Below are 15,001 nucleotides of genomic sequence, written 5' to 3'. Positions count from 1 at the left end.
TTACCTGCTGGGAACCGGCTGGTGACAAAAGGAGCCGTGTCTGAGGCATGGCCTGGATATACATTCCAAGAATAAACCCAGGCCCAGCCCCTTCCTTCCCAGCCTCACGAAAAACAACGAGAGCCACCACCGGAAAGAGCAGGGGAGAGTCACCAAGAAGGCCACAGGGAGCTAACCCACGCCCTTGAGTCCTAAGTGGGCTTCGCGTGGCCAGCGACGGTGCATATGAAATCAGCTATTTGGGTTCTCTAGGAGACGCTGATTGACTGTTCCTGCGGCAGGCTCCTGCATAGCATACATGCCCGGGGGATACAACCAGGGACGTGAGAACGGAGCAGGTGGCGGATCAGTACGCGGAACAGACGCAACTTACCACGGAGGAGCTGAGCAGAAGCTTTGCCCGTGCCTCAGATGAAAAGACTGGCAAGGCACAAAATAGCAATGAACAAAACCTAATGCACTGTTAGGATTCACCACGTGGGAAGAAGGACCCAAGGCATCGTGGGGGGAGCTGGAGACCCGGGGAGGGGGCAGAAGAAATGGAAAGTGGGGGGTTGTTAGCTTAGAGTGATATGCAAGAGCCAGATAGGGGCAGGGACCCAAAAAGTCAAGAGCGGAGATGTGGAGGGAGTGAGGGGACCGAGGCCATGGTCACTAGAGCACTGGGGCGGGCTCCTCCAAAGGCACCCACACAGCCTTCCCACAGCAATGAAACCTTCCATCCCATGGGGTACGCGATGGAGCAGACATGACGCCACAGAACTGTCCAACGGACAGTGGTAGAAACTAAGCACTGTTCTTAGTACCAACGCAGTGTGTCGGCGCTGATTCATCAATGGTAATAAATGTGCTTCACCAGTTCAGCACGTAAATAATTGGAGAAGTTGAGGAGAGGCCATGAGGCAGCTTTGTACGCTCTGCTGGATTTTCCTGTCAACCGAGAGCTACTCTAGGACATAAGATCTATGAATTTAAAAGAGGAAGAAAAGCAGAAGTCATAAAAAGATAAAGAAAACTCTCCACCGATGTCTTTCATGGAGCTCTTAAACCCAATGAGGCTCTGGGAAACATGAATGCGGTCTTCCCAACCTAGGGACCCCGAGTCACGCTGTAGCCCCAAGATACAAGCCTCATTTATCTCAGCTCAGAAGGAGGACTTTCCCATCTTTAGATGCCTGTATTTGATTTTCCTTCCTGTTATGATTGCAGAATACTCCCCTAAAGGACGTGTTGAAGGACTTCTCTTACCCAACACCTTGTTGCTGGATACACAAGAGGTAGAATGGTGGCACTGTGGCTCGAAGTACTAGAGCGCTAGCCTTGAGCTGAAGAGCTCAGGGACAGCGCCCAAGACCTGAGTTCAAGTCCCACAACTGACACAAGAAGGAAGGGCTCGTAAAATACTGACATCCTTTGTCAACTGCCAGGTGGTGAAGCTCTCCTCCACATCTGTGGAATTCCCTCTACCCAATAGCCCATCAAAGCTCTGCCTTGTCACTGAGTTTTTCACTCAGAATCATAAACAAGACTAAACAGAAATTTAGCAAAACTTCTAAAATTCTCACAATGTCAGCTCTGTACTCAGCTCATCAATACACAGGCGACCTGGCAAAGCCCTCATTTGCTGAAAATAAACAATCCTATCGTAGATCACTGACAATTTCCTTCGAGTGAATATCTCAAAGTGGTTCTATTTTTGATAAACCATAGTTATATGCAAATTCCTGGCTTTATTTCTCTGCACCTGAGCTTTGATTAAACCAAGCAATTTGCCTCTCTGAGTCTCTCCTGAGCTATGGAGGGGTGCAGTGCAGGAGGGGTAACTGTGATGGAAAAAGCATGTGGGGGCTCCACGGTGGGACCCCAAAGCACCTCAAAGCTGGCGATGAGGTGGAATCCTCACAGAAGAATAATATAGCCGGAGCTTGGGGGGTTCTTGGGGTCGGGGAAGCAATCTACCCACTGAGACGCAGAACATCAAGCCCCTGGGCTCCAGAGCTGATCTGCAGAGGCTAGCCGGCCACCAACAGAGAATGGTAGTTAGCCTTCACCTTCAACACCGACATGGGGTTGCTTATTGACCGGATGGTCTGTTTAAGTTTGGGAAAGTTACGGTGGTTAGACTACCCAGTGTCTGAGAAGGTGCTATGTCTGCATGCTGTGACCCTTGCTCCAAATCCCTATGTTGAAACCCTAACTCTACAGATGAGGGTAAGAGGCAGGGGGCCTTCATGGGTGATTAGGTTGGGAGGGTGGAACCGGCCATATGTGGAACACCAGGAAGCTCTCCTGCTCTTCCCTCCCCGTACAGATCCATGGAGATGTTTCCAGGCTGCCACCTAGAAGGACACTAGCAGCTAGACTCCTGATCCTCCATGGCCAATCTCTCCATCAGTCTATGATATAGGAACTTCCATGGAGCAGGACAGAAAGGAGCAGAGAACTTCTTTGTGAGAATTCAATCTGATGTTGCAAGCTTTCCATGTGGAGGAAGCGCTCACACACCAGAAATGCTAGAAACCTCTTCAAGCTGGAAGGGGCCAGGAGGAAAGGCAAATCCTGTGATGCCTGATGGAGCCCAGGAAGCTCCATATGAGACTTGTAGTCCATGAACTGGGAGAGGTTTACTTGTGCTGTTGCAAGCCATCACATGTCTGTGATGATTGATTACAGCAGCGAGAGAAACCCAACACATGCAGACTGCTACCCGCGAACACTAGCTGTCCCTCAGGGACTCTTGAATTCTTCCATTGTATCTCCATGTGATGGTTTATCTTGACTAGCAAGGAGAAGCGCATAGGACATGAGTGTGCCTACGAAGTGTTTCTGGAGTGGATTTGCTAAGTGAGCAGAAACAATCCTGAATGTGGGGGAGTGTCACCCTACAGCCTAGGAGTCAGATAGAATAACAGGGGAAAAGGAGAAAAAGCAGAGTCTCTCCCCTCCTTTTTCCTCCCCTGACCTCTCTTTTCCTCCCCCATCCTCTCCTCTCCTTCCTTGCTACTACAGTGCAAACGGCTCTGCTTTCCATACCCTTCCCTCCATGATGGGCTGAAACTATGAGCCAAAATAAAATCCTTCTTCTTTTGATTTCATTTCTCATAGGTATGTGTCACAGCGATCCAATCTGATGAACACATCTTGCAACAATTGTAGGAAAACCCCACCATTTACCTCATTTTCAAGAGACAGAAACTGAGTCACAAGGAAGTTACTACCGCACATGGGTTCAAGGAGTCCACCTGATTCCCACTGGGGCTTTGTAGGGAGGGAGAGGGGAGGAGGGAGTTCTTTACAGATCATCCCTAGGGCATGAGCTCAAATGAGAAGACTATGGAAGGCATCCTAGCCTGTCTTGTGTTACCACACACAGTACTCGTCTGAGTAATTGACTTAGAGGGCTGATTCCTTCCTGCACGGGAAGGTGGAAAGTCCAGTGGTAATCTTGGCCATCTGGCCTCATTGTCACATGGTAAGACAGAACAAGCATGCACACAAGCTTGGGTCTGCTATTTGTAGAAAGCACTGTCAGCCATACTGGGGCTGACCCTCATGACTTCATCTAACCCTAAAGTCCCACCTGCAAATCCCATCCACACAGGAGTCCCAAAGTTGTCTGAACACATGAACTTCGTGGGGATACAGTCAACCCACAACGGAAGAAAAGAAGCCACGCCTCAGAAATGACCAGGGCCCTCGTGATGAAGTCTTGGTCCCTGGCCCAGTCCGCTGGTCTTGACTCACCCAGGGCCCAAGGGCTCACAGCAGGTCCTCTCTCCCAAGACTGCTCCCCCTCCCTGCCCCCATCTCTCCTTGTGGCTCAGCACACAGCTGGGTTGAGTCCAGTAGAGTGATAGTGTGGGATGTGGAGGCTGGAGCTCCGGTCCTCACTTCTGCCTTGTTATTACAACCTGTGTGCACCTTCCTGGGCCTCCCGCATCGTCCTGGCTCTGGGACATGGATCTTCTAGAAGGCTATGCCCAGCTCTTGCAGTAGCTCACACGGAAAGAGTCATCTTCAGTGCTCCTAGGGAAGGGGGGTCATACTCGGTGCTCCTAGGGAAGGCACACCAACAACAAAAGTGCTGACATTAGTTTTGTGCCCAGCTTCACTTCCTGTGAAGCTTTGAAAATAGTGAGCTCATAGGAGAAATATTTAAACCTAGGAACTAAAATTCCCATTATAATCTACCTAGAGGGTCCCTCTTTGTGAGTTTTGAGCTACTCCAGAGAATCACTTATTACTCAGAATGAGAAGGGGAAAGAAAGCAAATTCACCTCCGGGTGAGAGAGAGACCATTCGAGATATTTTTTTAGTGCGCTTGCCCTTGGCTTTCCATTGCTATCGTCCATTACTGGCTAATGAAGGAGAAGAGGTATATCTCTGTGTGTTCTGAAAAGGAACACGGTGCTGTCGGTGGAGTGCAAGGGAATGGGAAGTAGGGAGGGGTGAAGGAAGGATCGCGGCCAAGTGGGGGAACTGGGAGGTGAATCTGGGAGACGTACCCATGGGGTGCTCAGGAAATGTCTAGGAATGGTTGTGCCGGAAACTAGAAAAAGCGGTGTTGCCTCCAGTGCTGTGTGAGACCTCTGAGAATGTGGCCTTGCATTTAAATGACGATCCATACAACACATGTCGGCAATTGTGAGTCTGCTACAGCCAGCCCTGCACTAGGCACAGAGGACCAAACACAGCTGCACCCACAGGAGCCCCTGCCCAGTGGGGAGATGCAGTCAAGTGCCTGAGAGGTAGAACCAGAAGGCCAGGGAACCCATCGCCGCGATTTATTATGCTAAGAGGTTAAATGAGAACACCATATGGTCATCAATATGGGCGCCAGAAAACATTTACAAAAATCACACATCCGCTTCTGCTACCAAGTTTAAGGAACCGGAGAGTAGGAATACATTTTCTAAAATTAAGAGCATCCATTCAAAACATCTAGCAGGCAGCATGTGTAGTGATAAATCACTGGACATTCCCATGAAAGGCAGAGTAGCAAATTGCTAAATGAGGCTAGGAACTCACACACCATGCCTGTGCACACCTCACCCTAGCGTGGCTTTTGTGCTCAGCTAAGTAGCTGAGGTGTCCCCACCTCCTGAACATGGGCTGTCTTCACAAAATGCCTAGGCATTCAATAGCTGTGAGAGAATCAAGACCCAGTAAAGCCACCAGCACAACCATGTTCACTGTGGCACTATTCACCATAGTCAAGGTATGGAATCAGCCCAGAGGCTCCTCAATGGATGAATGGATCAAGAAAATGTGGTATAGATACACATGGAATTTTACATAACCATCAGAAAGAAAGATATTAGACTATTTGTAAAGAAAAAGAAAGATTTGGAAAAAATTATATGAAGTGAAGTAAATCAGGCCCCATGATTACATGTTTCCCCTCATATTGGAAGCTATATTTAGCTTATCAACTCATAAGTAAGTACATTGGGTGGTAGATGAGTGTATACAAATGTGTTAACTGAAATACAGTAGATTCAAGGGAGAACTCCAATAGGGTAATTTCTTAGAAAGCCAAAATCCAAGTTTAGCAAAATAAAACACCAGGAACCAGGTACTTGAAAGGGATAGGGTGGAGTCAAGGGGAAAGAGGCAAGTGAACGAAGAGGAGAGGGGGAGAATATAGACTAGAATCCAATATATATCCTACAAAAATTAAGGAGAGTAAGGGAAAGAGTGGGTAGGGGAGGGCTGGGTGAGAATGTTGAAAGGGGTGGCGCAGGTGAAGACATACTGTATCCATAAACTACTTTGTTACGTGGCAACTCCTCCACACAACTACTTAAAGATAATAATAGAAATAACTGTAAAACCACAGTGAAGGATGCCGTATTGGTTCCGCTAGTGCGGCTGGAGGTCTTGTGAGTTCTGCTTTTGACCCCCAAGGACATCATGTGTAAGTGGTATGGCAGCCCGTGCTGCTCCAGCTGCGGGCTGGTGCCAGCCATTCTGCACGCGTGTAAGGCCACATGGCCCACTTGGCCTTTGTGAGCTGCCGATGGCTGGGGTCACATGAAGGACGCTGTGGGGGAAGCCACCAAGAACGGCCCAGCTGAAGCTCAGCCCAAACTGCTGACCCACTGAAATGCAAACAAACACGAAACCACTGCGGCATGGAGCCATCCTGTCTGGGTGATCTGTTCTGTGGGTTCGTTTACTTGGGCTGTCATCTCCAGTCGCTAAACAAACTGATGGGCATCACCAGCTGTGACTGCAGGGTTGGCTGCTTCGGGGGCTCTAAAGCAGGTCAGAGGCCTGGCCCCTCTCTCTTCCTCTCTCTCTTCCTCTCTCTGTCTGTCTCTCTGTCTCTCTGTCTCTCTTCCTCTCTCTCTTCCTCTCTCTCTCTGTCTCTCTGTCTCTCTCTGTCTCTGTCTCTCTCTCTCTCTGTCTCTTCTCTCTCTCTCTCTGTCTCTCTCTCTCTCTCTCTCTCTCTCTCTCTCTGTCTCTCTCTCTCTCTCTTGGACTTCAAGATCTTCCTGTTTATACGGTATGAAGCATGTGTGTGTCTGTGTCCACATTTGCCCCTGTCACAGAGATGCTGGCGGTACTGGATGAAAGCCCACAGTTTTGACTCCATTTTAGTTTGTTAACTTCTGCACAGACCCTTCCCCTGAAGAGTGCCTGCTTCTGAGCTGCTGCTGGCTGGGAAGTCCGCATAGGTATTTTAGGAGACCCAACTCAAGCCTGACCTTCTACACCCACGGGAAACCTATGGTGTCCACTGTCAGGATTTACCTTGCATCCGAAGGCAACGTAGTAAGACAGGAGCAAGGAGCAAAATGTCTAAGAATCAGAAAGCAAAGACAGCTTACCTTACTGTCTGCCTGCAAATCCTAAAAACTTGAACTGAGACACTATTGAAAGTCCTATGAAGAGAGTTCCCAGGGATTTCTGCCTGATTGTCAGGACAGCTTTATTTCCTGTGGAGAATAATTAATTTGAATGTGTAACCTAAAAAAACTACATTTGCAAACAAAAAGAAAAAAGACATATACTATTTCTACCCCCAAATAGAAAACACAGAAATTCCTCATCAGCTGACATCCAGAGGGCTGCACAGCCATCCAAGGATGGTGACTTGGGATCATGTACAAAAGGCTGGTACACACATTTTTCTATGAAAACATATTCTATAGCCGTTTAAAGCTGTTCAAACCTACATTTCAATGGATGACTTCACTTCATTATATGTAAATTGTGCTTCAAGAAATAGCTCTTCGAAATTCCAACTTTATTAAAGGGATAAATCTTTTTTTAAAAAGATATTAAAAAGTCCAAAGAAAATTTGAAGAATATTTATATAACCTTATGGAAAAAAATAATTTAATCAACATGACAGAGCCAAGCAAAAGCTATAAATTAAAAGATAAAAATTTCTGCACTCCTATATAAAATATTCTACGTGATTATGTATGGAAGGACACGAGCCCCAAAACTTAGAACCAAGCCACAGGGACCGAGGGCGCTGAAGCTCCGTGGTGGAGTGCTCGCTTTGCATGCCCGAGACATGGGTGGACCCTCACCCCACAAATAGAAAAAAGGGAAGTACTTGGGGAACTTCAGTGTGTCTGGCAAACAGTGGGAGATCATCAAAAATGCCGGTGTAGGGCGTGAAGTGAGGAGAGAAAGCTGTGGTTCGGAACCAGGGAGTTGGGCAGACCCCAGACATGAGAAGGCAAAGGGGCTAGGTCTGTTTGGATAGAGAAGCAGCCAGGAAGGCAGAGAGAGGGAGCAGAAGAGGCTCCTCAGCCTGGTGCCCATGTGCCACCCAGCGTGGGAGCAGTGGGAAGACCTTGTCCTGTGCCCTTGGCCCAGGGCACCGTGACCCCTGCACATCCTCAGTAGCTAGTGTGATGTCATTGCTCTCTGGCCAATCACCATCTCCTTCCTCCTAGAGCACAGTGGAGAATGGGTAGGAGGCTGACGTGTGGCTGCAGCTCTCAGCAGACCTTTGCATATGAGATAACCACTGAAGATTCCCAAAAGTGTGATCAATGCTTGCTGTACCAGAAATTAAAACGGAGAATGCACCCACAGGTTCACTGATATATTAAAATGACAATAAAGAACCATGACACCTTAACATAAATGAGCAGTAATTAAAAAAAAATAGCTCTATTTTTCAAGACAAACTAAACACAAGGAGGAGGAGGAGGAGGAGGAGGAGGAGGAGGAAGAGGAGGGAGGAAGAGGGGGAGGAAGAGGGGAGGAACAAGAAGGGGAGGAGGAGGAGGAAAGAAAGAGGAGAGGAGGAGGATGACGAGGAGGAGGAGAAGGAGGAGAGGAAGAGGGAGAGGAGGAGGAGGAAGAGGAGGAAGAAAAGGAGAAGGGGAGGAAAAGGTGGAGGAGGAAGAGGAGGGGAGGAAGAGGGAGAGGAGGAGAGGAAAGGAGAAGGAGGAGGAGGAGAGGAGAAGAGGAGGAGGAGGAGAGGAAGAGGGAGAGGAGGAGGAGGAAGAGGAGGAAGAAAAGGAGAAGGGGAGGAAAAGGTGGAGAAGGAAGAGGAGGGGAGGAAGAGGGAGAGGAGGAGAGGAGAGGAGAAGGAGGAGGAGGAGAGGAGAAGAGGAGGAGGAGGAGGAGAAGGAGGAGAGGAAGAGGGAGAGGAGGAGGAGGAAGAGGAGGAAGAAAAGGAGAAGGGGAAGAAAAGGTGGAGGAGGAAGAGGAGGGGAGAAAGAGGGAGAGGAGGAGAGGAGAGAAGAGGAGGAGGAGGAGGAGGAGGAGGAGAGGAGAAGAGGAGGAGGAGGAGGAAAACAAAGAAGAAGATGAAGAAGATGAAAAAGAGGAAGAGGAAGAGGAAGAGGAAGAGGAAGAGGAAGAGGAAGAAGAAGAAGAAGAAGAAGAAGAAGAAGAAGAAGAAGAAGAAGAAGAAGAAGAAGAAGAAGAAGAAGAAGAAGAAGAAGAAGAAGAAGAAGAAGAAGAAGAAGAAGAAGAAGAAGAAGAAGAAGAAGAAGAAGAAGAAGAAGAAGAAGAAGAAGAAGAAGAAGATTCCTCCATATCTCACTCATGACTTAGGAGAAGACAGCTGGATTCTTAGATTCAATTGGCCCCAATGGTTTGAGTACATAAAGAAGAGTTACTTTTGTACAAATAGATCATTGGGAAAGAGAGGGGTTTGTAATGGCCTTTTTCGATCATGTAGATATTCCTTTTACATACCGCATCAAATCTCAATAAGTTACCAGCACTTAAAAGTTTATTCCACATGAATCAGAAGTCTCACCAATGACAGTTTACTCTGCTACTTAAACTCTTATCGGTTGTACGTCTGTGAGTGGATCTTTGACTCACAAAACGTCATGCTCTGGTCATCTGAAAATGATGAAGTTGCTGAGGTTATGAAGATCTTCTAACTGTTGACACGTTATCTTTGTTAAAATCACTTCCAATCTCATCAGGAAGGTATTCATGTACTGAAATCTGCCAGGCTCGTGGCGTCGGCTACAAGTGTTCCAAAATTCCAATTTTCACTTGAAAGCTTGAATTTTATCACTATCCAAAAAAAAAAAAAATACTGTCAGTTGCTTTCCTTGAAGTGACAGGCTTGCATCGTTCATTTTGGAAAAAATGTCTAGAAAATACTGAAGCCTAGGGAGCCGTGGTGTGTCTGTCAGTCATTCTTTTGAAGAGAAAATGGTGTTCGGAGAAGGAGAAGTTAACTCAGCTCAAAAAAGAAGCATTGCACACCAGCCCTTCCGGAGACAGCTTACACAATGGGTGGGCGCACGCTTCCTCTGTCACCAGGCAGAATAACAGAAGTCATGTATGCAAAGGCCCGAGTATAATAAAACTAACTCTTTCATGCTGTATCATGAGCTTCTTCAACTACAATTGGTGCTAAGCATGAGTCCAGAGCTCCCAGGAGCGCACTGGCCATTGCTACCAGCACTGTTTCTACACCGTGGAGTACACGTGTCGGCTGGGCCCAGTGGCTCAGGTCTGTTACCCTAACAACTTAGGAGGCTAAAATCTGGGATTCTATCTCCAATTAATCAGCAAATGACATTGATCAGATGCATTGTACTTAGAGACAACTGATATGTTAAATTTGAGGTGCCCCTCAGTACAACAACTTGAAGATAATTTTTTTATAAAAGAAAGAATGAAAGAAAAAAGGAAAGAAGGAAGGAAGGAAGAAAGGAAGGAAGGAAGGGAAGGAGGGAGGGAGGGAGGGAGGGAGGGAGGGAGGGAAGGGAGAGAAAGGAGAAAGAAAGAAAGAAAGAAAGAAAGAAAGAAAGAAAGAAAGAAAGAAAGAAAGAAAGAAAGAAAGAAAGAAAGAAAGAAAGAAAGAAAGAAAGAAAGAGAGTGAGCAAATGAACAACAGGTCTGGAGGCATGGCTCAAGTTGTAGAGCACCAGCCATGAGCAAACAAGTCCAGTGAATGCTGAAAACTCTGCATTCAAGGCCCAGGGAGGAAGAAGAAGTACAGATGTACAGATTTACAGAAGTACAGAAGTACAGACAGCCACAGGATGGAAGAGAACATCTTAATGTTGTTAGGAAAAGGGTTTTGACCTCGGAGGCCTTGGGGAGCCGGGCCTGTGGGGTGCTCGCGCTCGGGCTCACCTTGGGGAACCCGGGCCTGCGGGGTGCCCGCGCTCGGGCTCACCATGACAAGCGCATCCCAGGAGGCCTCGGAAGGCTGTTCAAAGAGGTTTGGTTAAAGGTCTTAATTCCAACAACGTATAAAACAGCAGAGAATGGTGAAAGAACCATCTAGATGTGACTCAGGAGGGCATGTGTGCATGCAGTGGACGTGGACGGAATGGGGGGAGCAGGGGGAGGGTGAGCGGGGGGGGGGGACTGGCAGGATGGAGCCCACCGTGCTGGGGCATGCTGGGGCATGGGAATTGTCAGGACACGGGGGACAGGCACGGGACGGAGGAGACGCTGCTGAAAAAGAGGCCTGGACCCGACACACACACAGAGGGCCTTTCAGAAGGCGTGAAGGGCACGGGGCAGGTCTCTCTGCTCCTGCGTCTGCCATCCAGAGCTGGGCTTGGGTGGGAGCCTGGAGGGCACTGAGCTAGTGCCTGGGCAGGGCTCAGCACCTCCCCAGAAGCTACTAGAAGAAAAGCTGCTTCTTGCTAAAGGAGGGTCTGGGAAGCATGCTCGAGTATCCACCGTAAGCTTTCAAAGCAGACGAGGCAGTCCCGGGATGCGTCGTAGACAGATGTGTTCAATGGCTGGTGTGCTGTGTGAGTCGGGCAGCCCAGCTGCGTGGGAGGCTGAGATTGGGGAGATCACGGAAGGCTGAGATCAGGGGCATCATGGGAGGCTGGGATGGGGGGACCATCGGAGGCTGAGATCAGGGGCATCATGGGAGGCTGGGATGGGGGGACCATCGGAGGCTGAGATTGGGGGCATCATGGGAGGCTGAGATGGGGGGACAATGGTTCAAGGCCATCCAGGTCTCAGTTCTGAGCCTAAGACCACATCTCAACAGAAAAAGCTGAGCTCGGTAAGGTGTGTCTGTGATCCCAGCTAGGATGGGAAGTGTAAAAGGAGGATCAAAGTCCAGGCTGAGCTAAGCAAGGATGCAGGCCTCATCTCACAAATAATCAGAGACTAAAGGACCGGAGGTGTGGCTCACATCAATCTCAGGTATCCCCCCCAATAATAACAAATAAAAGATATAATTACGTGAAGTAAAAATTTCTAATGTAAGTTCATGTTCTATACCAATAATATAAAATAGAAAAATAAAATGAGAGTCCTCGTAGAATAGCCTAGAAAGATAAATAATGAACTTCACAGTAATGACCTTGAATGGTAGCATTCAAGAGGAAAAGTCATCTTTATTTTATGTGTATGTGTGTATTATTTACTAATCTCTTTACTTGCAGTACTGGGAATTGAACTCAGGGCAGGGTGCTTGATTGATAGGCGAGCACTCTCCTGCCTGAGCCACACCTCCAGTCCACTGGCTTTTAGTTTGTATTTCAGATAGAGTCTGGTAGTACCTTTATCCTAGCCAGCCTCGAAACTCAATTCTATCTCAGCCTCCCAAATAACCGAAATTACAGGTGTGTACTAGCACACTGAGGAATGCTCATTTTGAAATCCTGTGGACCCTTCGATGTTCTTTAACAAGTATAAGCAATGAGTCCATATTTCCTAGATGCACCCTAAGAAAACCTCTCTATCAGCTTGAGCATCCCAAGAGGGGTAAAGGAGCAGAAATGTAATTAAAAAGAATAAGCGGAAATGTTATTTAATGGGCTGGGCACCCGTGGTTCACACCTGTAATCCTAGTTACTTAGGAGGCTGAGATCTGAGGATCATGGCTCAAAGCCAGCCCAGGCAAGAAAGTCTGTGAGAGTCTTCTTTCCAATTAACCAGCAAGAAATCGAAGTAAAGCTATTGCTCAAGTGGTAGAGTAAATGTTGAGAGAGAGAGAGAGAGAAGCAAATGTACAGCTCCCAGGCCCTGAGTTCAAGTCCCAGGACTGGCACAGGATTTAGAGCCCTTAGGAGTGCAGAACCTCAGATCTACATCGGTGACACACGCTGCTGCTCACATGTGCCCCATTGGGGCTGTCACATAAAGAGTCCCCATTAGGCGTTCCCCTGGCTACCCCAATGGACTCACCACTTCACCCAGCTCGTGTTTATTGAGGAGCTGCTTATCGAGGACCTGCTTGTGTGAGACAGGTGTTGATTACAGACAGAATGTGATGAAGCATCACATTTCAGGCCTATCTAAACTGCTCACTCAGCAGGCTAAGTGACGGAAATGCCTGGCCATAAGCACTAAGGAGCTTCAATAATTGTGTCATTTTATCTTGGAACACAGAGACTTGCCTTTGCAGAATTTTTCCAACAAGAGGTTCACGGCAGGAAGTAGAAGACCTACACCTTATGATTCAACCCGAGCAATACTGAAGGCACTGAGTCCCTGGCGCCACACCCAGATCAGCCACTGTGGTCCCAGGAGGGAGGTACAAATGGAGCCAGGGGCCCCAACTGTAGGCAGATGCCGGGAGGGCAGTAACTCTGGCCTCGCCAAGGAAGAGAGCTCACACAGATCAAACTCTGGGGTTGACGGCAGCTGTGCGGGCCGCACAGTTCCTCCCTGCGGAAGCATGTGGCCACCTTCTGTACACTGAAATCCAGTCCACAGCTGTGCACTGGCCTCCTAGGCTGGGCCTGGACTAGAGAGCGAGTTGTGTCCTTGAACTCAGACCAACCTGTGCATCTGAAACCACGTCTAACATGCTCTCACCAAGGTCAGAGGCTGGCAGGTCTGTGAAATAATGTTCAAGGCGCCGGAGAAGGCCGATGGCCTCCAGTGGAGACCTGTGGGTCTCATCCCCCACATCTCATCCCACGGGAGTCCTTGGCCGGTGAGGCAGACGCTGCCACGCCAGGTCTGAGGTATGAGATGGTGCTTCCCGTTATGAAGCATGACGTTGTCCCCGCCCCCGCCCCCGGAACCTGTGAGCCTGCCTTTGGAGATTCCCCACCGCCCCTCTTGCTCCCCTGAACCATGCATTGTGAAGCCACGACCCAGCGACTGCTCCTAAGAGGTGATTCTGCATGCCACCAGCAGATCCGAAAGCCTGCCGTGACGCCGCATTTAGAGTTCCTTTAAAACACGACGGCCCCGAGAATGTCAGAAAGGGAAGTCAGAACGTCACAGGGAGCTCTGATGAGAGGGTGTGAGGGTTTCCAAGACACTGGCCCCGCTGGATCTTCAGGGAAGAGATGCCCACAAGAGACGGTGCGGGGGAAGAGGCTAAGAAATAGCTTGGCCTTGAGTGATCCTCGCCCTTCTTCCTCCCCCCCTCCCACCCCCTCGCTTCATCTAGCGACTAAAGTTCGTGCTATTCCATCCGTGACAGCAAGGTGAACTGGCAGGTGTGGGGCACAGGGGAGGGACGGACATGGGGAAGTACACAATGCATATCAACTGCCTCTCCCAGGCCCACAGATGATTCTGGAAGGGTCTGTCTTGCCTCTACCATCAGCAAAGGAGACTTTAAGCCTAGAAACCTGAAGACAATCGCTGAGTACCAGGGTGAGGGGACTGAGGTAGAGAACAGGTCACCCTTCTTCTAAGACAAAAACGCCGCCGTGTAGTATCTCATTTGGAGGGACATTTTAACCTGCAGTCATTCTGACCATGGATATCTTCACTGACGGGTAGAGCCACAACACAGAAAAGGCTTTAGGAGATGGCACTTCACCTGCTATTTAATCTGGCACTTACAAAAGATGGAATAAACCTTTTTGTGTCAGCTTCGTCCATCCTCACTTCAGTGTTTGTTTTAATTAGCTCAAGCTCTAAATTATCAGAGGTAAGCCTGCCTTACAAAAGTGTTTAGTTACTTTAGCTAACAATTGAAGAGGGCGTCCTATTTTTTTTTTTAATTGCAGAATTGCTTAACTGTTCTCATTTGACAGGAATTATTTTAGTGTCAACAGATTTCTTACAAGTTTGAGAACCATTTTAACCTCTTTCTGCTGCACTGGGAATGTGTGCTGGTACAGACTCTGAAGAGACTGTGGAGTCCGATGAGGCAGCTACCCTACCCTCTCAGAGAACTCTGTGGGGGTGGCGACTGTGCCTCACCCCGCCACAAGCATTGTATCTGTGCCTGCAGATGGGGGTGTGACATTCAGGACGTTTGGAAGTCATCTTCATAATACAGTAAACAGAATGAATGCTGCGAGATTGTGCATGCCCACTGACCTATGAAAGTGAACGAAATGATGTGACCACTTTAAAAAAGAAAGGGAGAGAGAGGAATTAAAGTTCCCTTTATGGAAACACTTTTTTCACACTTTATATGCCATCACTGATCAAAGCAACTCTAAATAGATTCGTTGATGTGCCTTTCTTAACCAAAATTCACCTCTGATATCCTACGGAGGGCATAGCTGCTTCCATTACAAACTCGTAGAACACGTGCAGGAGCTCCACTGGCTGGTTCCAGCGTAACTTGTGGGCGGTGAGGTGGTTGGAGAGAAAAGCTTTATTGGTC

This window comes from Dipodomys spectabilis, unplaced genomic scaffold (genome assembly GCF_019054845.1).
Source record: "Dipodomys spectabilis isolate Male_0828 unplaced genomic scaffold, ASM1905484v1 ptg000289l, whole genome shotgun sequence".
NCBI classification, from domain to species: Eukaryota; Metazoa; Chordata; class Mammalia; order Rodentia; family Heteromyidae; genus Dipodomys; species Dipodomys spectabilis.
This window is presented reverse-complemented; position numbering follows the sequence as displayed.